This window comes from Rattus norvegicus, chromosome Y (assembly GCF_021556685.1).
Source record: "Rattus norvegicus strain SHRSP/BbbUtx chromosome Y, alternate assembly SHRSP_T2T, whole genome shotgun sequence".
Lineage (NCBI taxonomy): Eukaryota > Metazoa > Chordata > Mammalia > Rodentia > Muridae > Rattus > Rattus norvegicus.
This window is the reverse complement of record NC_141555.1, coordinates 3,978,419-4,001,557: the sequence shown is the minus strand read 5'-3', so window position 1 is coordinate 4,001,557 and position 23,139 is coordinate 3,978,419. Positions and strand designations below refer to the sequence as shown.

Below are 23,139 nucleotides of genomic sequence, written 5' to 3'. Positions count from 1 at the left end.
GAATGGTCTCCACAAAATAAGTTAGTGGATAACCTTCAAACTTTAAACTCTTGACATTTAGACATGAAACTAGATTCTTCTCTAGAATTTGTAGAAATTAAGTTTAATTTTTCCAATCTGATGCTCCCAGAAGTAAGACTCATACTCAAAACAAGCTTAAAAATAACTTGTTCATATAGGTAGGCTCTTCTTTCTATAGATCACCACTAAAACAACCCATCAATTATAGTCTACATTCTGTCTCATGACTGGTTACCTGTCATGTGTCATGTGTCCATCACCTCATCTCTTGAATGAAGCCCAATTCCATCCCCCACAAATAAACAAACTATTAGAAAAAAATAAAGTGTAGATACAGTAATGTAGAACAGCCTGAATAAAATGATGTTCAGTAACAGGCTCCAGTAGAGATAAGTCTCAAGAGAAGGCTTCAACTCCTGACACTCTAACTGTTAAGGACAGGGGGCTATGTTTGCTACACTCTGGCAGACCTAAAACGTGATTGATTGTGACAATTGAAGATTATTTATACTCCACAAACTCAATGTTGGGACAACTGTGGTTAATTAATGTAAAATCCATTGAAGCAAAAGAGGAGAGTTACCTCATTGATGATTAGCACTCTCAACTAACTTTAATACAACAATATCTTTCAGACTTTGAGCCATTCACCAGGCAGCACTGGTACAGTACATGAAACCAACAATCCACACAAAGTAGAGGACTGCTTGTCTGGCCACAATGAGAAAAGACACAAATTACCCTCAATAGACTTAAAGCCTCAGGAAAAGGAGAGGAAAGGTGTGGTGAGTTTTAGATGGGACAACCTCTTTTAGACAGGATTAGGAACTCTCAGATGGTAGATTGTGAAAGAGTAATTGGACTAAAAAATATTAAACAATAAAAATGATTTTAAGAAATTTAATGATCATTTACAAAAAAATGTGTTTAATTACTTCAACAATTTATTGGCTGGTTATACTGTGTCTATTATGATATCTGGAGTATGTATCTGCTAAGCAGTTAAGTAGAATAATGGGTTTCTGACAGATATGACTTTACTTTTCTTTATTCGAGCCAGTTGTCATTCTATGATGTCCAGATGAACAAGGATGTGCCTGAACATGGCTACTGAATATGGGATGTAGTCATAATAACATGATTGAAATTGTTCACCAGAAGAGTCACAGCATTGTTCCGGTTTTACTGAGAAGGTGTTCTTCTTACAGCTATACAAAATATTAACTTTGGTGGCCATTCATATAGTGTTATCTGTAAAAGAAATGACATTTTCGTTTATATATGGAGCCTAAATATTTGTGATTATGCTCATTATAATTTCTGTTTCATAATGAACATAAATACCAAACAGATATAGATAGCAATTTGTGAAAGAGCAACATAGACATCTAATATTTGGGGAATCATAGACTGAATAAAAAAAATAGAGTCCAGTTTGAAATGTCTTACCTAGAGAACTTCAGTGGTATTTTCCAGCAATGTCTGTAATCTTTATGGCAAAGTGTCCTTCAGTTGCAGTTCAGTTGATACAAGCAAAAGAACGCATACATACAAAAATTGGATATGAATAAAATTGAAATTAGAGTAAAATTTCCGAAACAAAGTGGGAGAAATTTGAAAATCTGCAATAGGAAAATTAACAAAATGTAACAAAAAACAAAATAAAAACAAAAAGCAAAAAAAACAAAATATAAAAGCAAACAATATCAAATAAAAAAAAACTAAGCAAACCAACCAACCAAACAAAAATACCCAAAAAATATAAGTGGAAAAAAGGGAATTTTTAAAGCTTTCCTTGATTTATAATGTTATTTTTCGTATACTGAAGTTATATTATTGATGAATGTGAATGAAAATAAAAATAAAAAAAGAACCTCCAAAACTTCAAGTCAAAGAAGGGATTTTTAGAAGAGGGGTAAAATATAATAGCCACACTCAATAAATGAAGACACTTGAAATTGCATACAAGAAGGAAATTGACTGTAGAAAATATACTAACTACATATAAGGAAACAAAAAATATGTTTTGTGAATAAAAATATACTAGATAAAATCATTTAGGTTTCCTCATAGAGCCATGATGATCTCTATTTAGCAAACCCTAATTTATTTATAATTTATCATTGATTCTATTTCAAAATCATTATGTTTGTGACATGAGCTCAATAGCAGAGAACATATTTTTAGGAGAAAAAAAAGTCAACATAAACCATTGTACAAAAGAGAAGAAATAAGGGAATTTACGCAATTTTAAGACAATATAATGCTGAGTAACAAGTACTTTAAGTGTTTTTATCAATGCAGTCTCAATCAGAGTTTCTGTACAGACTTTAATAAATAATTAGTCATTTAAAATTGTTTTATACTCAACGATTATTGAAGGCAGTGATTAGAATCTTTTATATCTCAAACAAGAAATGGATCAAGTATTACAGATCTATGGTGTGGGAGGGAGCAATTCTTTCCTTTCATTAGTTCCTTCAGGATTTCGATGGTTTTACAAATATATGCCCACACACTTTCTGTCCTGTGTTAATGTTAGTACAATTGCCTAAATATAGCTTACCTCTATTAAAATCTTCCAGAAAAAAAAATGGTTGCAAACACATTGCCCCAAAAAATATGAATTCAAGGTTCATGGTAATTTTCTGTTATTTATAGTAATTTAAAATCTGGTAATAGCAGTTATAACAAAGAAGATAGAACAGTCTTTGCAAAGAACCTAATAGCTCTTTCTTTCTCTGCCTTATGATAGCTGGCTGAATTGCTTGTGCTAGGCCTTATATACTGTTGGTGAGGTCATAAAAGAGGATTTTTTGCACAAGACTGACCTCATAATCACGGTGGAATCAACTTCCTGGATTAGTCTAGTACACAGGAAATCATATCATCCCTGGATATAACCTTACTTAGTACAGGACAGGCTCCATCTGAAAGAGAAATCAAGAATAAGAGATTATGAGAAACAATCTAAAAGATGCTAAATGGACAACAGGTCATAAACAGACTAATGAAAATTGCAACATAAAAATATTAACCATGTTTTGCAATTTAAAGTTGCTTAGTTTGGTGGAATTCTATTGACTCAATTAAAAATGGAGAAACACACACCCCCACACACCCAAACACACAAACACATAACACATACTCACACATTTTTCATCTATACAGTGAATACAATATAAAGAGTATGTTAAAGACTTAGATACCTTCATGAAATTGTTGATCAAATGGATGTATGTATGTGTGTGCATATGTGTGTGTGTGTTTGTTTATTTGTTTGTGTTTGTGTGTGTCTGATTCTTTTTCCATCTTTATTAACTTGGGTATTTCTTATTTACATTTCCATTGTTATTCCCTTTCCCAAGTTCCGGGGCAACATCCCCATAACACCTCCACCTCCCCTTCCATTATCGCCCTGCTGCCAAAAATCACATTCACGCGGATTCAGTCTTGGCAGGACCAAGGCCTTCCCATTCCACTGGTGCTCTTACTAGACTATTCATTGCTACCTATGCGTTTTGAGCCCAGGGTAAGTCCTTGTATAATCTTTGAGTAGTGACTTAGTCCCTGGAAGCTGTTTGGATGGCATTGTTATTCATATAGGGTCTCAAGCCCCTTCCAGCGGTTTCAGTACTTTCTCTGATTCCTTCAACGGGTCCTGTTCTCAGTTCAGTGGTTTGCTGAAGGCATTCGCCTATTTCCTTCATGTTTCTGGATGTGTCTCTCAGGAAAGATCTACATCTGTTTCCTGTAGCCAGTTCTTCTTTGGTTCATCCATCTTGTCTAGTTTGGTGGCTGTATATGTATGGGCCACGTGTGGGGCAGGTTCTGAACGGGTGTTCCTTCTGTCTCTGTTCAAAATTTTGGCTCCCTATTCCCTCCAAAGGATATTCTTGTTCTTCTTTTAAAGACAGAGTGAAGCATTCACAATTTAGTCATTCTTCCTTGAGTTTCATGTGCATCTATGGTAATTTGAGCATTTGGGCTAATATCCACTTATAAATGAGTGCATAGCAAGCATGTTTTTCTATGATTGGGTTAGCTCACACAGGATATTTTCCAGTTTGATGCATTTGCCTATATATTTCATAAAGTCATTATTTTTGAAAGCTGAGTAATATTCTATTATGTACATGTATCACATTTTCTGTATCCATTCCTCTGTTGAAGGGCATCTGCATTTTTTCCAGATTCTGGCAATATAGCTAAGGCAGCTATAAACATACTGGAGCATATATTTTCATTATATGTTGGGGCATGCTTTGGGTATATGCCCGAGAGAGGTATAGCTGGGTCCTCAGGTAGTTCAATGTCCAATTTTCTGAGGAACCCCCAGACTAATTTCCAGGATGTTTGGACCACTCTGGCAGCCCACCAACATTGGGCGAGTGTTCCTCTTTCTTAACATCCTTGCCAGCATCTGCTGTCAACAGAGTTTTGACCTTACACATTCTCACTGGGGTGAGGGGGAATTTCAGTGTTGTTTTGAGTTGCCTTTCCCTTATGTCTAAAGATGGTGAACATTTCTTTAAGTGTTTCTCAGCCAATCCATATTCTTCAGCTGTGAATACTTTCTTTAGCTCTGAACCCCATTTTTAATAGGGTTATTTGTCTACCTGCTGTCTAACTTCTTAGTTCTTTGTACATTTTGGATATATGCCCTCTATCTGTTGTAGAATTGGTAAAGATATTTTGCCAATCTGTTTGTTGCCATTTTGTTCTAACAACAGTGTCCTTTGCCTTATAGAAGCTTTGAACTTTTATGAGATCACATTTGTTGATTCCTGATCTTAGAGCATAAGACATTCATGTTTTGTTCAGGAAATTTTCTCCAGCGCCCATTTGTTCGACTTGCTTCCCCACTGTTTCTTCTATTAGTTTGAGTGTATATGGTTTTATGTGGAGGTCCACGTCCCACTTGGACTTAAGTATTTATAAGTTCATAAGAATGGATTGATCTGCATCCTTCTATGCTAACCTCCTGTTGAACCACCACCATTTCCTGAAAATGCTTTTTTCCATTGGATTATTTTGGCTCCTTTGTCAAAAATCAAGTGACAATAGTTCTGTGGATTCATTTCTGAGTCTTCAATTCTATACCACTGGCTTATCTGTCTGTCTTGTACCAATACCATGCAGTTTTTATCACTATTGCTCTGTAATATTGCTTGAGTTTAGGGATAGGAATTCCCCCTATAGTCCTTTTATTGTTGAGGATAGTTTTAGCTATCCTGGGTTTGCTGTTGTTCCAGATGAATTGGCAAGTTGTTCTGTCTAACTCTCTGAAGAACTGGATTGTATTTTGATGGGGATTGAATTAACCTGTAGGTCAGTTTTGGTAAAATAGCCATTTTTACTATGTTAATCCTGCCAATCCATGGGCATGGGAGATCTTTCAATCTTCTAAGGTCTTCTTCAATTTCTTTCTTTAGAGGCTTGACGTTCTTATCATACATGTCTTTCATGTGCTTGGTTCGAGACATAACAAGGTATTTTATATTATTTTGGACTATTATGAACGTTGTCATTTCCCTAATTTCTTTCTTGGCTTGTTTCTCCTTTGTGTAGAGGAAGGCTCCTGATTTTTTTGAGTTAATTTTATAACCAGCTACTTTGCTAACAGTGTTTATGAGGTCCAGTAGTTCTCTGGTGGAACATTTGGGATCACTTAAATATACTATCATATCATCTGCAAATAGTGATATTTTCATTTCTTCTTTTCCAAATTTTATCCCTTTGATTTCCTTTTGTTGTCTGATTGCTCTGGCTAGAACATGAAAACTATAATTAATAAGTAGGGAGATAATAGGCAGCTTTGCCTAGTCCCTGATTTTAGTGGGATTGCTTCAAGTTTCTCACCATTTAATTTAATATTAGCTAGTTTGCTGTATATAGATTTTACTTTGTTTAGGTATGGGCCTTGAATTCCTATTTTTTCAGGGCTTTTATCATGAAGAGGTGTTGAATGCTGTCAAAAGCTTTCTCTGCATCTAATGAAATGATCATGTGGTTTTTGTCTTTAAGTTGTTATTATAGTGGATTATGTTGATGGTTTTCTGTATATTAAACCATCCCTGCATGCCTGGGATGAAGCCTACTTGATCATGATGGATGATTGTTTTAATTTGCACTTGCATTCGGTTTGCTGGATTTTTTTTGAGTACTTTTGTGTCGATATTCATAAGGGAAATTGGTCTGAAGTTCTATTTCTTTCGTCTTCGCAATTGTGGGTTCATAAAAGACATTCAGTAGTGCTCCATCTGTTTCAATTTTGTGGAACAGTTTGGATAGTATTGGTATGAGGCCTTCTAGAAGGTTTGATAGAATTTTTCACTTAACCCATCTGCACCTGCAGTCTTTTTGTTTGGGAGACTTTTCATGACTGTTTCTATTTCTTAAGAGTTATGGGATTTCTTAAATAATTTACCTGTTCCAGATTTAATTTTGGGACCTGGTATCTCTCTAGGAAATTGTCCATTTCCTCTAGATTTTCAAGTTTTGTTGAATATAGGCTTTGGTAGTAGAATCTGATTATTATTTGAATTAACACTAGCTGTCATGTTATGTCTCCCTTTTCATTTCTGATTTTGTTAATTTGGACACACTCTCTGTGTCCTCTGGTTACTCTGGCTAAGGGTTGATTAATTTTGTTGATTTTCTCAAAGAACCATCTTTTGGTTCTCTTGATTCTTTGTATGGTCCTTTTTGTGCCTAGTTGGTAGATTTCAGCTCTGAGTTTGATTATTTCCTGCCTGTATTGCTTCTTTTGGGTCTAGAGCTTTTAGGTTTCCTGTAAAGATGTTGATATATGCTCTCTCCTGTTTCTTTCTGTAGGCATTCTTAGCTATGAGCTTTCCTCTTAGCACAACCTTCATTGTATCCCATAAGTTTGGGTATGTAGTACCTCCATTTTCTTAAATTCTAAGAAGGATTTAATTTCTTTCTTTATTTCTTCCTCGAACAGGTTATCATTGATCAAAACATTGTTAAACTTCCATGTATATGTGGGCATTCTTCCTTTATTGTTATTGAAGACCATATTTAGGTATGATTGGATGTATGGAATTATTTCTATATTTCTGTATCTCTTGAGGCCTGTTTTATGATCGATTATGTGGACAATTTTGGACAAAGTACCATGAGGTTTGAGAAGAAGGTATATCCTTTTTTTTAAGGATAGAATGTTCTATAAATATCTGTTAAGTCTATTTGGTTCATGACTTCTCTTAGTCTGTCTATGTCTCTGTTCAATTTCTGTTTCCATGATCTGTCCATTGATGAGAGTGGGGTGTTGAAATCTCCTACTATTATTGTGTAAGCTGCAATGTGTGTTTTGAGCGTTAGTAAGGTTTCTTTTATATATGTAGGTTCCTTGGTATTTGGAGCATATATATTTAGGATTGAGAGTTTATCTTGGTGGATTTTTCCTTTGATGCATATGAAGTGTCCTTCCTTATCTTTTTTGATGACTTTTGTTTGAAAATCGATTTTATTCAATATTAGAATGGCTATTCCACCTTGCTTCTTCATTTGTCTGGAAAGTTGTTTTCCAGCCATTCACTCTGAGGTATTGTCTGTCTCTACCTCTGATGTTTATTTCCTGTGGATAGCAGAATGCACGGTCCTCATTGCATATCCAGTTTGTTAATCTGTGTCGTTTTATTGGGGAATTGATTCCATTGATGTTGAGAGATATTAAGGAATAGTGTTTGCTGTTTCTTGTTATATTCGTATTCTGATGTGAGATTGTCTGTGTGCTTTTCTTCTCTTTGTATCCAGCTCTTTAAAATACTCTTTATATTGTATTCTATGTATGAAAAATGTATGTGTGTGTGTGTGTGTGTGTATTTGTGAATGTCTGATTTATTATTTGATATATTTTTTTTTTACTTTTCAAATATTAACCCCTTCCTGACCATATATCCTGTATAACCCAATAATTTTATGAGGGTATTCCCACTCGTTAATCACCCATCATTTCCCTCCTAACTTTCCTGACATTTCCATGTACTAGGAGATTCATCCTAGTTAGTACCGATTTCTTCTCTTCTCATTAGTGCCCAACAAGGACATCCTCTGGTGCATATAGCAGGGTTAGTCATTGGTTTTTCCAAGTGTAAATTTTGGATTATGATTTGGTCCCTGTAAGATCTTTTTGATTGGTTGTTGTTCTAAGGTGGTTTCAATCCCCTTACCTCCTTTAATACTGTCTATAACTACTGTAATGTGGACCCTGTTCTCTCTTCAATCCTTCATGCTAACATTCATCTCCATATTTGTCATAGTCTGCAGAATCTCTCAGGAGATAGCTATATCAGTCTCCTGTCAGCATATACTTCTTGCCATCACCAATATGAAATAGTGAAGCAACCACACACTGTTCCTTGGTCTTTTTTTTTCTTGAATTTCATGTAGCCTGTGGATGTTGGGTAGTTCTAGCATTTGAAGGAATATCCACTTATCAGTGAGTACCTAACACATGTATTTTTGTGATTTGGCTACCTTACTCAACAAGATATTTTCTAGTTTCATCCATTTGCCTATGAATTTCAGGAAGTCGTTTTTCTTGATAGCTGAGTAATAATCCATTGTGTGCATGCACTATTTTTTCTATAACTATTTTTCTTTGAAGGTCATCTGGGTCATTTTCAGCGTCTGGCTATTATAAATATATCTGCTAATAACATTGTGGAGCATGTGTCTTTGATATATGTTGCAGGATATTTTAGATAAATGGGCAGGAGTGCTATAGCTGGGACATCAGGTACTATAATGTCCAATTTACTGAGCAACGTTAAGACTATAATATCCAGAGTTGTTGTATCATTAATCTATTCCACCCACCTCAAGGATTGTTCATCTTTCTATACATGATCATCAGCATCTGTGGTCATGTGAGTCTTTTATCTTAGTCATTCTGATGGGTATGAGGTGGAATCTTAAGCTTGTTTTGATTTGCATTTCCCTGATGACTAAGGATGATGAACATTTCCTTTGGAACTTCTCACCCATTCCATATTTCTCAGATGAGAATTCTTAATTTAACTGGGAACTGAATATTTTAAATAAGATTATTTGACTTTCTTGAGTCTAACTTTTTGAGCTCATTATATATACTTGATATTAGCACTCTCTTGGATGCCCATTGGTAAAGACCTTATCACAATTTACTGAAGACTGTTTTGTCCTAAAGAAAATGGTCTTTGCCTTACAGAAGCATTGAAATTTTATGCAATCCCATTTGACAATTCTTGATCATAGCACAAAAGATATTGGTTTTCTGTTTGGAAAAATTTACCCAGTAACCACTTGCTCAAGCTCTTCTCCAACTTTTCATCTACAAATTTCAGTGGATCTGGTTTTCTGTGGAGATCCTTTATACACTTGAACTTAAACATTGTACAGGATGATAACAATGGAGAAATTTTCATTCTTAAATATGCTGATATCTAGCTGAATCAGCAACATTTTTTGAAGTTACTATGTTTTTTAAACTGGGTGGTTTTAGATCCTTTGTCAAAGATTAAGGGACCTTTGGTGTGTGAGTTCATTTCTGGGTCTTCATTTTTAATTCCTTTTCTTTTTCATTGTTGTTTTATCTTCTTGTATAGATTTTATTTGTATTTCAAATATCATTCCCTTATCCAATCCTCCTTCCCTTCATCTTTAATAGTGTTCACCTCCTTAACCGACCCCCTTGCGGGCCGCATGACATTCCTGTACAGTGGTGGTCCAAACTTGGCAGAAACATGGACTTTCCCTCATACTGGTTCCCAAAAGGTCATCCTCTGAAGCTTGTGCAGTTGGAGCCAAAGGACAGTCCATGTATAGTATAAGATAGTGGTTTAGTCATTGTGACCTCTGATTCTTTGGCACTCTTGTTGTTCTGTGGTGGCATGCACATTCAGTTCTTTCAATCCTTTCTCTAAATCTCCCAATGTGGGTTCCATTCTCAGTTCAGTGGTTTGATGTTAGCATAAGCATCTGTGTTTGATATCCTGTGGCTGTGTCTCTAATGAGATATAACATGACAGCATGCACTCCTTAGCTTCATCAATCCTATATAGTTTTGATGGTTTTATAAATATATATATATATATATATATATATATATATATGCCACATATTAGACAGTCTCTAAATGGCTGTTGTTCCTGCAGATTGTGCTGCAATTTTTGCCACCATATCGCCTCCTATGAATATTTTTGTTCCCCCTTTAAGAAGGAGTGAAGCATCCACATTTTGGTTATTCTTCCTCTAGAGCTTCTTGTGATCTGTGGATTGTAACTTGGATATTCAGGCTTTTCGACTAATATCAACTAATCAGTGAATGAATACCACTGTATTTTTCTTTCACTGGTTTACCTGACTCAGGGTAATACATTTATTTATTTCTTTATTTTTTTGCTCAGTAAAATTATATTGTGTACATATACAACAATTTATGTATCCATTCCTCTCTTGAAGTGCTACTGTGTTCTTTTCAGTTTCTGGATATTATAAATAAGGCTGCTATGAACACAGTAGATAGGATGTATGCTGGAACATGTTTTGGATATATGCCCCGGAGAGGTATACATAGGTCCTCAGGCAGTGCAATGATTAATTTTCTGAGGAACCTCTAGACAGAGTTGTAAAGTGTTTGTAAAAGCTGGCAAATCCATTAACAACAGAGGATTGTTCTTTCTCCACAGCTACATCAGCATCTGTCGTTATCTGAATTTTTTTATCTTAGCCATTCTGAGTGGTGTGATGTGTTTCACACCACTCAGGATTCAGGGTTGTTTGTTTTGCATTTCACTGATGACTAAGGATGTTGAACATTTCCTTATGTGCTTTTTGGCCATTTGATGATCTTCAACTGAGAATGGTTTGTTTAGGTCTGTATGCAATGTTTTAATAAGGTTGTGTCTCTGGACTCTACCTTCTTGATATATATTTTACACATGAGATGTAGGATTACTAAAGATCTTTCCCAATCAGTTGAATGCCATTTTGTCCTAATGACAGTGTACTTTGCCTTACAGAAGTTTTGAAGTTTTTTGAGATTCCATTTCTTGATTCCTGTTCTTAGAGAATAAGTCATTGGTGTTTAGTTCGGGAAAAATTTCTGAGTGCCCACGTGTTCGAGATTTTACCAACTTTTTCTTCTAATAGTTTGAGTGTATATGGTTTGATTTGAAGGTCCTTCACCCACTTGCATTTAAGCTTTGTACAGATTGACAAGTATAAATCAGTTTGCATTCTGCAACATGGTGACCTCCAGTTGAACCAGAATCATTTCTGAAAATGCTATCTTTTTTCCATTTTATGCTTTTAGCTTCTTTGACAAAGACAAAGTGAACCTAGGTGTGTTTTTTTCATTTCTACATCTTTGTAGAGAGCGGCGCGGCGAAACAAAGATGGCACCGACATCCAGCCTTGTCTGGATATAAACGACTTACTGCGCATGTGCAGGCTTGTCCCCTTGCTAGGGCTCCCTCTAGTGGTGAACAGCGGTACTGCACATGTGCGGTTTATGCACCAGGTGTTAGCTGACCGTTAATATGAGGTGATTCATTCTCCGCCAATCCCTGGAGGACAAGTAGTGGGGTGATCCAAGCCCCACCAATCCCTGAGAGATAATTAGCATACTGTTGTCTATATAAGCCGAGCGATTTTGCTGCTCGGAGTCCCTGTTCAAGAGAGCTGTAACACTAAGAGAGCTGTAACACTAAGAAGAGCTGTAACACAGTAAAGGCTTGTTCGCAGAAGAATCCTGTTGCCGCGCGTCGTTCTTACTGGCGGGACATTAGGCGCACGACACATCTTCAATTCTATTCCATTGATATTACCTGCCTTTCTTTGTACCAATAACAGACAGTTCATTCTTGGTCTGTAATACTGCCTTTCGACAGCATTGATATGATGTTTCCTATGGAGGTCTGATAGAATTCTTGTGATTCTTGTGGAAACCCACCTGAGCACTTATGGGTTGTGAGACTTTTTTTTTCTTTTTTTTTTTTTTTTTTTTTTTTTTTTTTTTTTTTTTTGCAATCAGCAAGAGGGTTTATTGTCAGGATACAGGGTTTATTGCGGATGTCTACACAGGTACCTGCAGGCTTCTCAGTCAGCTCGGAAGGACTGACGTAGCCAGCAGAACCTGGGACGGGTTTTTATAGGGTGCTGGTGAGCAGAAGCAGGCATACAGAAGCAGATGCATGGTTACAGGGACTTTATTGGTGGATTCAAATGAGGTGTGGATGCATGGTTACACCCAATTGGCTTTTTCAAACATGTTCAAATGAGGCGCATAGGTATGGTTACACAATTGGCTATTTCAAACATATTCAAATGAGGTTAAAACACAGCACAAGAGTACGTGCAGGCTGGGGTGTCCAGAATGTCAGGGGCTAGGGGCTTATCCCTTCCTGCCAGATGACCTCTGAGTCAGTTCTGATACCTCGAGCTGGTTCTGCATTCCTTCTTCCTTATCTTTGTGGTCTGTCAGTTTTAATGGCAGGGCAGGCCCCGCCTGCCTGGGCTCGCCCGGGCCTGTTTCAGCTCAGAGTCTGTGGATCTTAAAACTTACGTTTTACTTTTAGAGTTGTGGATCTTAAACTCGTACAATTTTCCTCTTAAGGGGGGGTCTTTCATTCCCCCATTTTCTTTTAGCATTGAGTGAAATCTTTTACTCAATTTGTTTAAGAAATCTCTATTTTCTGTTGTCTTAACCTTTGGTATTGCTGGGTTAATACAAAAGTCTGGATAACAGAGAGCCTATCTTTCATAAACTGTACCAACCCATTTAAGATGTAGGGGCCAAAAAGGAGGATTAGGAGAAGAAAATTAGGGGTCCCATCAAGGTGGACAACAGGGTAGCAAACCACGGGGATCGGTTAAACCACCCCTCGAAACACCCTTGTTGGGAATCAAACAGCTTTTGTCTCTGGACTAAGCGTTCTCGGAGCTTAGCCATATTATCTCTTACTATTCCTGTCTGATCTGCATAGAAACAGCATTCTTCTTTTAAAGCGGCACAAGTCCTCCCTCTTTAAGGAATATCATGTCTAATCTTTTCTAGGTATTCTTGGAAGTCAGCTAAAAGTCTTTCACTATTTTTATATCTGAGTCAATGGCAGTTCTGAATTCTCTATAAGACTAGATAGTCTTAAATAATTCTCAACTCTTAAGATAGCCCTAAGTAATTCTCAACATTTTTTTTTGTCTTACTAAATCTTTAGCATGAGGATTCTGATCTGGACACAATCTAAACCTACACAGCAAGGTCATGACTAGCTTAGAACTTTTAAACTTATGATCCCTGAGGCACGGTCCCAAGAAGTGTTAGAAGTACTAACACACATAATGCCTTCATAGTAAGGGAATATTACATCATTTGCAATAGAAATCAAACCTATCCCCACACCTCTCCCGAGGAAACCCAGGGCCAACATGAAATTCTCGTTTCTAAAACACACTCCTCATGTGGGCATTATAGCATCCTCCCAGTCACGTCTCTGGTGTATCCACTTATCTGATGTGCAAGTCTAGGGAGCTTTTGAAGAACTGAGTGTCCCTCTAGGTCCCAGCTCTCAGCCCCAACAGCTAGTACTTGGCTGGTGAGGGCTGAGACTTGATGGCTGTCAGGGTGGTCAGCAGCACCAGGTATGGTCCTTTCTAGCAAGCATTGAGTGTCTGGGCTCAGTGTAGCTGCAGTCTCCGACCTGGAACTGATGAGATGTCTCAGGTGTCCCCAGGGCATAGGCTGCTGTCAGCTGTGAGCAGATTTCTTTCTGTATCACCTGTAGGTCTTTTAGCCTGGCATACAAATCATTATTACTATAACATGTTGGTTCAATAACATCATCTAATATAGTCAGAGTAGCTGAAGCGCCATGTAAGATCTCAAAGGGGGTTAGGCTGAATCTGGAAAGGATATTTCTTGCTCTGATAAGAGCAAGAGGGAAGGAGTGCCACCCCGTCTGCGCCAGTCTCCATCGTCAATTTGGTCAGGGTCTCTTTTAGAGCTTTATTTATTTACTCTACCTGTCCTGAACTCTGAGGTCTGTAAATACAACGTAATTTCTAATCGACCTCTAAATACTTGGCCACATCCTGACTTACCTTGGCAATGAAAGTAGGGCCATTGTCTGATCAGATTGCCTTGGGCACTCCAGACCTGGGGAAAATTTCTTCCAGTATCCTCTTGATAACTACCGAGGCCGTCTTCTATCTATGGTTGGGAGACTTTTAATGGCTGCTTATATTTCTTCAGGAGTGATGGGATTGTAGATGACTTGTGTTCCTGAATTAACTTTGGCACCTCATATCTGTATAGAATAATGTATATATCTTCAAATTTTTCACTTTTGTTGAATATAGGCTATTTTAGTACATTCTGAACATATTTTTTCCTTTACTCAGATTCTGTTATTATATTTCACTTTTCATTTTTAATTTTGTTAATTTAGTTACAGTCTCTATGACTTGTGGTTAGTATGGCTAAGGGTTTTTCTATCTCGATGATATTCAATGAAACAAATACAGGTTTTGTTCATTATTTCCATAGTCCTTTCGGCTTGGTTGTTTTCAAACTTGAGTATGATTATCTCCTGCCTTCTACTCCTCTTGGGTTTATTTATTTCTGTTCACTGTAGAGTTTTTAGGTGTGCTGTCAAGCTGCTCACATGGGCTCTCTACTGTTTCTCCTTACAGACACTCAGAGCTATGAGTTTTCCTCTCAGCACCACTTTCATTGTGTCCCATAATTCTGGGTATGTTGTACTCCAAATTTCATTAAAATCTAAGGAGTCTTAATTTCTTTCTTTATTTCTTCCTTGAACAATTAGTCATTGAGTAAATTGTTGCTCAACTTCCCTGAATATGTAAGATTTCTCATCATTGCTCTTATTGAAGACCAATCTTACTCCCTGGTGATTTCATAGGATGCGTGGGATTATTTCTATCTTCCTGTATCTGTTCAGCCATTCTTTCTGATTGACTATACTGTCAATTTTGTAGAAGATACCATGAGGTGCTGAGAAGGTATATCCTTTTATTTTAGGATGGAATGTTCTATAAATATCTATCAAATCCATTTTTTCATAATTTCTGATAGTTTCTCTATGTTTCTTTTTTTTTATTTCCAAGACCTGTGCATTGATGAGAGTTGGGTGATGAAATCTCCTACAATTATTTTGCGAGGTGCAATATGTGCTTTGAGCTTAAGAAGGTTTCTTTTGTGAATGTAGGTGCCCATGCATTTGGACCATTGTTATTTAGGATTAAGAGTTCATCTTGGTGGATTTTTTCTTTGATAAATATAAAGTGTCCTTCCATATCTTTCTCAATGACTTTTGATTTAAAGTCAATATTATTCAATATTAGATTGGCAACTCCATCTTGTTTCTTGAAGACATTTGCCAGGAAAATTTTTTCCATTCATTTATCCTGAGACAGTATAAGTCTTTGTATTTGAGGTGTTTTTCCTGCATGCATCAAAATGCTGGGTCCTCTTTTTCTAACCAGTCTTCTAGCTTATGTCATTATATTGGAGAATTTAGTTCGATGATGTTAAGAGATATTAAGGAATAGTGATTGTCCCTCTTGTTTAAATTCTTAGATATGAAATCATGGTTGAGTGTCACTCTTTTGATCTAATTGCAAGGATATTGTATTCTTATTTTTCTGTATGAAATAATTGCTCTTCCTGTGTTGACATTTTTCACCTATTACCCTTTGTAGGCCTGGATTTGTAGAAAGATATTGTTTAATTTTGGTTTTGCCAAGAAATATCTTGTTTTCTCCGTCTATGTTGATTGATAATTTTGCTGCACGTAGTATTCTGGGCTGACATTTGTGTTCTCATAGATTTGTGTATGAAATCTGTCCAGGCCTTCATAATTTCTGGTATTAAGTGCGGTGCAGTTGTTATAGATCTAACTTTAAATGTCACTTGATCTTTTCCTGTTATGTCTTTCAATATTCTTTCTTTGTTTTGTGAATTTGGAGGTTTGAATTCTATGTGAGAGGAGGAAATTCTCTTCTCGATTAATCTATGGGAGTCCTGGAGTCTTCTTCTATAATTCCTTAGGTTAGGGAAATTTTCTTATGTAAAATTGCTGATTGTATTTACGTGCCATTTAAGATGTTATTCTCTACTGTCTTCTCTATCTATTATCCTAATGTTTGATCTATTTTTTTCCTGGATTTTTTAGATATTTAGGGCTAGAAACTTTTGCCTTTTTCATTTTATTTAAATGTTCAGTCGATTTTTTTTATCTTTATTAATTTGAGTATTTCTTATTTATATTTTGATTGTTATTCACCTTCCCGGATTCTGGGCCACCTTCCCCCTAAACGATCCCCCTCCCCCTCAATATGGGTATTCCCCTCCCCATCCTCCCCTCATTACTGCCCTCCCCCCAACAATCATGTTCACTGGTGGTTCATTCTTGGCAGGACCAAGGGCTTCCCCTTCCACTGGTACTCTTAATAGGCTATTCATTGCTACCTTTTAGGCTGGAGCCCAAGGTCAGTCCATGTATTGTCTTTGGGTAGTGGCTTAGTCCCTGGAAGCTCTGGTTGGTTGGCATTGTTATTCATAAGGGGTCTTGAGCCACTTCAAGCTCTTCTACTCCTTTCTCTGATCATTCAACAGTGGTCCCATTCTCAGTTCTGATTGTTTCTATGGTCCCTTTTGTTTCTTCTTGATTGATTTCAGCTCTGAGTTTATTTCCTGCCTTCTACTACTCCTGCTTCTTTTTGGTCTAGAGCTTTTAGGTGTGCTGTAAAGCTGTTGATATATGCTCTCTCTTGTTTCTTTCTGCAGGCACTCACAGCTATGAGTTTAACTCTTAGCACAGCTTTCATTGTGCCCCACAAGTTTGGGTATGCTGTACCTTCATTTTCATTAAATTCTAAGAAGTCTTTAATTTCTTTCATTATTTCTTCCTTCACCAGAATATCAATGAGTACAGGATTGTTCAACTTATGTATATGTGGGTGTTCTTTCCTTATTGTTATTGAAGACCAGCTTTAGCCCATGGTGGTCTGATAGGATGCATGGGATTATTTTTATCTTTCTGTATGTGTTAAGGCCTGTTTTCTGACCAATTATATGGTCAATTTGGAGAAAGTACCATGAGGTGTGAGAAGAAGGTATATCCTTTGTTTTAGGATAGAATGTCCTATAAATATCTGTTAAGTCCATTTGGTTTATGAATTGTCTGGGTCTCTCTACATCTCTTTTTAATTTGTTTCCATGACCTGTCCATTGATGAGTGTGTGGTGTTCAAATCTCCTACTATTATTGTGTGAGGTGCAATGTGTGCTTTGAGCTTTAATAAGGTTTCTTTTACGTGTGTAGGTGACCTTGTATTTGGAGCATAGAAATTTAGGATTGAGAGTTCTTCTTGGTGGATTTTTCCTTTGATGAATATGGAGTGTTCTTCCTTATCTTTTTTGATGACTCTTAGTTGAAAATTGATTTTATTCGATATTAGAATGGCTATTCCAGCTTGCTTCAAAAGTTGCTTTGAAAGTTGTTTTCCTGCCTTTCACACTGAGGAAATATTTGTCTTTGTCTCTGAGGTTTGTTTCCTGTAGGCAGCAGAATTCAGGGTCCTCATTGCGTATCCACTTTGTTAATCTATGTCTTTTTATTGGAGAGTGAAGACCATTGATGTTTACAGTTATTAAGGAAGAGTGATTATTGCTTCCTGTTATATTCATATTTGGATGTAAGTTTATGTTTGTGTGCTTTTCTTCTCTTCGTTTTGTTGTGAAGATGATTAGTTTACTGATTTTCTAAGGTGTAGCTTTCCTCCTTATGTTGGGCTTTACCATTTATTATCCTTTGTAGTGCTGGATTTGTAGAAAGATATTGTGTAAATTTGGTTTTGTCATGGAATATCTTGGTTTCTCCATCTATGTTAATTGAGAGTTTTGCAGGATACAGTAACCTGGGCTGGCATTTGTTTTCTCTTAGGGTCTGTATGACATCTGTCCAGGATCTTCTGGGATTCATAGTATCTGGTGAGAAGTCTGGTGTGATTCTGATAGGTCTTCCTTTATACGTTACTTGACCATTTTTTCCCTTATTGCTTTTAATATTCTTTCTTTATTTTGTGCATTTGGTGTTTTGACTATTATGTGACAAGAGGAGTTTCTTTTCTGGTCCAATCTATTTGGAGTTCTGTAGGCTTTTTTTATATTTATGGGCATCTCTTTCTTAAGGGTAGGGAAGTTTTCTTCTATAATTTTGTTGAAGATATTTACTGGTCCTTTGAGCTGAGACTCTTCATTCTATTCTACACCTATTATCCTTAGGTTTGATTTCTCACTGAGTTGTGGATTTCCTGTATATTTTGAACCAGTACCTTTTCCTGTTTTACATATTCCCTGACCATTGTGTTGATGATTGTTATGGAATCTTCTGCTCCTGAAATTCTCTCTTCTATCTCTTGTATTCTGTTTGTGATGGTTGTTTCTAATGCTCCTTGTCTCTTCCTTTGATTTTCTATATCCAGGGTTGTTTCCCTGTGTCCTTCCTTTATTGCTTATATTTCCATTTTTAACTCCTTCACGTGTTTAATTACGTTTTCCTGGAATTCTTTCAGGGATTTTTGTGATTCCTCCCAAAAGTTTCTACTTGTCTTTTTATGTTTTCTTGAGTTTCCCTAAGGGAGTTCTTCAGGTCCACCAGTATCATGATCAAATGTGATTTTAAATCTAGATCATGCTTTTCTGGTGCATTCAGATATTCAGTGTTTCGTTTGGTGGGAGAATTGGGTTCCAATGATGCCATATAGTCGTGGTTTCCGTTGCTTGGGTTTTTGTGCTTGCCTCTCGCCATCAGATTGTCTTTGGTGTTACCTTGTTCTGCTATTTCTGACAGTGGTAGACTGTCCTGTTGTCCTGTATCTCAGTTGTGCTGTAGACCTGTTTTCCTGTTTTCCTTCATCCAGTTATGGGAACAGAGTGTTCTGCTTTCAGAAGTGTAGTCTTTCCTGTCTACCTGTCTTCAACTGTTCCTCTGTGCCTGTGTCCTGAGTCCACCAGTCAGGTAGCTTGGAACAGAAAAATTGGTCTTACCTCTGGTCCAATGGCTCAAGTTGCTCGTGGGTGGCTGCTTTTGAGCTCTTGGTGAGGGCGGCTACCAGGAGGGCCTGAGCTGCATTTTCCCTGAGCACCCAGGGCATTGGGTTCCCAGGTGGCCTTAGGTGTTTTCCTCTGGAGTCAGAAATGAGGGCAGAGTGTAGTCTCTTCTGGCTTCCCATGCTTGTTTGTCCCTCTGAAGGTTTAGCTCTCCCTTCCATAGGATTTGGGAGCTGAGATCTGTTGACTGATTCCCTTCAGGTCCCTTCAGTGTCTGGACTGCTGGCGATCTGCCTTTTGAGTTCCCCTATCTTCTGGTCCCCGGAGGCCATATACAGTTTCCTCTTGGGCCAGGGATGTGGGCAAAGTTTGGCAGTATTGGTGGTTTCTTCCAATCTGCAGTCTCAGGATTGCCCACCTGTCTGGAGGGTGAACTCTCTTTCCCATGGTGTTTGGGAGAAGTGAGCTGTGGGCCGGGATAAGGGAGGTTAGGGTAGATGTTTTTTTTATAATAACTTCTGCCCTTCAGATTCTCTCTTCTATCTCTTGTATTCTGATGGTCATGCATGTATCTACCAGTCCTTGTCTCTTCCTGAGGTTTTCTATCTCCAAGGTTGTCTCCTTTTGTGCTATCTTTATCATTTTTTCCCATTTTAAATTCTGGACGGTTTTGTTCCTTCAACTCTATGGTGTGTATTCTCCTAATACTTTCAGGGAATAGTGATTTAACTCTTTAAGATCTTTTACATGTTTACATGTACTGTCTTGCATTTTTTAAGGTGTTGTTTATGTCCTTCTTAAATTCTCCATCATTATCATAAAATATGATTTAAATCTAAATCTTTCATTTCCAGAGTGTTTGTATATCTGATATTTTCTTTGTTGGGAGAATTGGGTTCTGATGAGGAAAAACTTTATTATTTTCTGTTGCTTAAGTCCCTCTAGCATTTGGGTTGTCTCTGGTGTTTGCTTGTCTTTCTGTTTTTGAGAGTGACTTGACCCTCCTGTATGCCTCTGTGTCAGAACTCCTGTAGAATGGTATTCCTCTTTCCTTTCAGTATTTTCTGAGAACAAGTTCTCTGATGTCAGGTGTGTAGGTGCTCCAATTGACTGTCTTTCAGCTCTAGGTTCAGACAAGAATCAGAAGGGTCCTGCTACTGATACCTTCTAGGTCCTTGCACCGATTTGGCCCAGTTGGCACTAACTGATTTCCTCTGAGGTCTGGACTATGGGTATAGGGTAGTCTTCTTTGAATTCTCAGGAGTATTCACACTTCTGAGGTTCCAGTTCTCTCCCCCTAGTGTATTGGGTGAAGGGAGTTGTTTGACCAGTTTAATTGAGTCCTGTTCACAGACCAATACCCCAAGTAATTTCTGTTATTTGCAGCTGACTGTTCTTATATTCCTGTTTCCAGAGGCACTGTGCAGTTTCTCGTTGGACTAGGGATATGACCAGAGGTGTGCAGAAGTAGCTATCTGTCCTGTGGTCTTAGGATGTCTGCAGTTCTGGGCATTAAGCACTCATCTTCACAACATTTTTGTTTCTACTTTGTTAATTTCAGCCTTGAGTTTCATTATTCCTTGCTTTCTACTCTTCTTTGGTGTGTTTCCTTCCTTACTTTTAGGTTTTACATCAATGTGATGATGTATGCTCTCGCCTGTTTCATTTTGTAAGCATTCAGAACTATTAGTTTTTCTGATACCACTTCTTTTATTACGTCCTATAATTTTGTTTATGCTATGCCTTCATTTTCAGTAAATTCAAAGAAGTCTTTAATTTCTTTTTTTTTTCAATTCTGCCTTGAACAAGTTATCATGGAGTTGAGCGTTTTTCACCTTCCATGTATATTTGGGTTTTGCCATTGTTATTGCAATTGAACACCAGTCCTTATCCTTGATGATCTGAGAGGATACAAGGGACTATTTATATCTTCTTTACCTGTTGAGGCCAGATTTTTGACCGACTATATGGTAAATTTTTAAAAGGTTCCATAAATTGCTGACAAGAAGGTTTATCATATTCTTTTGGGATGAAATGTTCTATGAATATCTGTCCAGACCTTCTGGTTTATAACTTCCCCTAATTTCTCCTTGTCTCTCTTTAATCTGATTCAATGATCTGTCCATTGATGGCGGCACTGTGGGATTAACATCTTCTAATAATGTTGTGTAAGGTTCAGTGAGTGATTCCGTCTTTATAAATGTTTCTTTATGAATGTAGGTACACTGGTTTTGGAGCATAGATTTTTAAAACTGAGATTTCATCTTGGTGGATTTTTCCTCTGATGAATATGAAACGACCTAGGGTATCAATTCAGATGACTGTTGTTTGAACATCGATTTTTTTTTTAAGATAGTAGAATGGATACTGGAGCGTGTTTCTTTGGAGTATTTAATAGGAAACTTCTGTTTTCTGGCGTTTATTCTTAGGTATTGTCTGTCTCTGAGTTGGGTGTGTTTCCTGTATGCAGCAAAATTTTGGGTCCCCTTTATATATCCAGTCTGTAACTCTATGTATAATTTGGTAGAGGGTGTCGACTCTGTTGATATTGAAGATATTAAGGAATAATGTGTGTTGATTCCTGATATTTTCCTTGTTAGACATTGAATTATATTTGTGTATCTCTCCTCTTTGTTTTGTTGCAAGAGAACTTTCTTGCTTTTCTATAATGTAGTTTCCCAGATATTATTGTACATTTCCATTTATTACAATTTTTACTGCTGGATTTGTAAAAAGATATTATTTAAATTTTGTTTTGTCGTGTAATATTTTGTATTTTCCATCGATATTAATTGAGAGATTTGCTGGATATAGTATCCTGAGCTGGCATTTTTGTTCTCTTAGTGTCTGTATGACATTTCTCCAAGATCTTCTGGATTTTATAATTTCTGGTGAGAAGTCTGATATATTTCTTACATGTCTGTATATGTGTCACTTGACCTTTTTCCTTTACTGCTTTTAACATTCTTTGTTTTGTTTATTTGGTGTTTTGACTATGATGTAACTGGAGGGATTTCTCTTCTGGTCCAATCTATTTTGTGTCATAAATTCCAACAACAGATATCTTTTGCTTCTACATCTCTTTATGTTCATTGGTATCTATTTCTTTTCTTCTACAATTTTTTGAACATATTTACTGGCCATTAAACCTGGGAGTCTCCACTCTCATCTATACATATTTTCCTTAGGTTTGATCTTCTCGTTGTGCACTAGGTTTCATCGATGTTTCGAGGGAGGAGCTTTTTGCGTTTCACATTTTTATTGAAGATTGTTTCAATTGTTTCAATTGGTATCTTCTGTCTCTGAGATTCTCTCTTCTATCTCTTGTATTGTGGTCTTGCATCTACGGCTCCTGATTTCTTCTCTTCTTTTTCTATCTCCAGGGTTTTCTCCCTTTGTGCTTTCTTTCTTTTTTCTATTTCCATTTTAAAAATCTTGGATGGCTTTGTTCAATTCCTTTACCAGTTGACTTGTGTTTTCCTTTAATTCTTTCAGGTTTTTTGTGTTTCCTCTTTAACGGCTTTTACTTATTTTCCTGTGTTATCCTGAACTTATTAACAGGAGTTATTTATGTCCTTCTTAAAGCATTCCATATTAACATAAAATGTGATTTTTAAATCTAAATATTGCTTTTCTGATTTCTTTGAATATCCAATATTTTCTTTGGTGGGAGTACTATGCTCTGATTATGTCAAGTTGTCTTGGTTTCTGATGCTTTGGTTCATGTGCTTGCCTCTTTCCAACAGGTTGTCTCTGTTGTTAGTTTGTCTTGACAGTTGTTTGAGCCTACTGCAGGCCTCTGTGTCAATACTCTAGTAGAACTGTTTTCCGGTTTTCTTTCAGCCTTTCTTAGAACAGGTGCTCTTCACTCAATTGTCTAGGCACTACTGGTAACTTTCTTTCAGCTTTTGAAGCAGGCAGTAATCAAAAGAGTCCTGCCACTGACTGCTGCTAATCCTTGCACTCATGAGGCATAGCTGACATTATGCAATTCCCTCTTGGGTTGGGGTGTGGGCACAGGGTATTGTCCTCTGA

The 23,139-nt window shown here is 37.0% G+C and overlaps 1 long non-coding RNA gene across 2 annotated transcripts; it reads right to left on the bottom strand.

Annotated features, from left to right (window-relative positions):
* Positions 1-1,053: 1,053 nt before the first annotated feature.
* Positions 1,054-2,779, bottom strand: LOC108353309 (uncharacterized). Of its 2 annotated transcripts, NR_190807.1 has the most exons (3): positions 2,588-2,779; positions 1,471-1,527; positions 1,054-1,272 (listed from the first exon to the last, which is right to left on the bottom strand). It is a non-coding gene; the product is annotated as an uncharacterized LOC108353309 (long non-coding RNA). The 2 variants fall into 2 exon arrangements; NR_190808.1 differs by lacking the exon at positions 1,471-1,527.
* Positions 2,780-23,139: the final 20,360 nt, after the last annotated feature.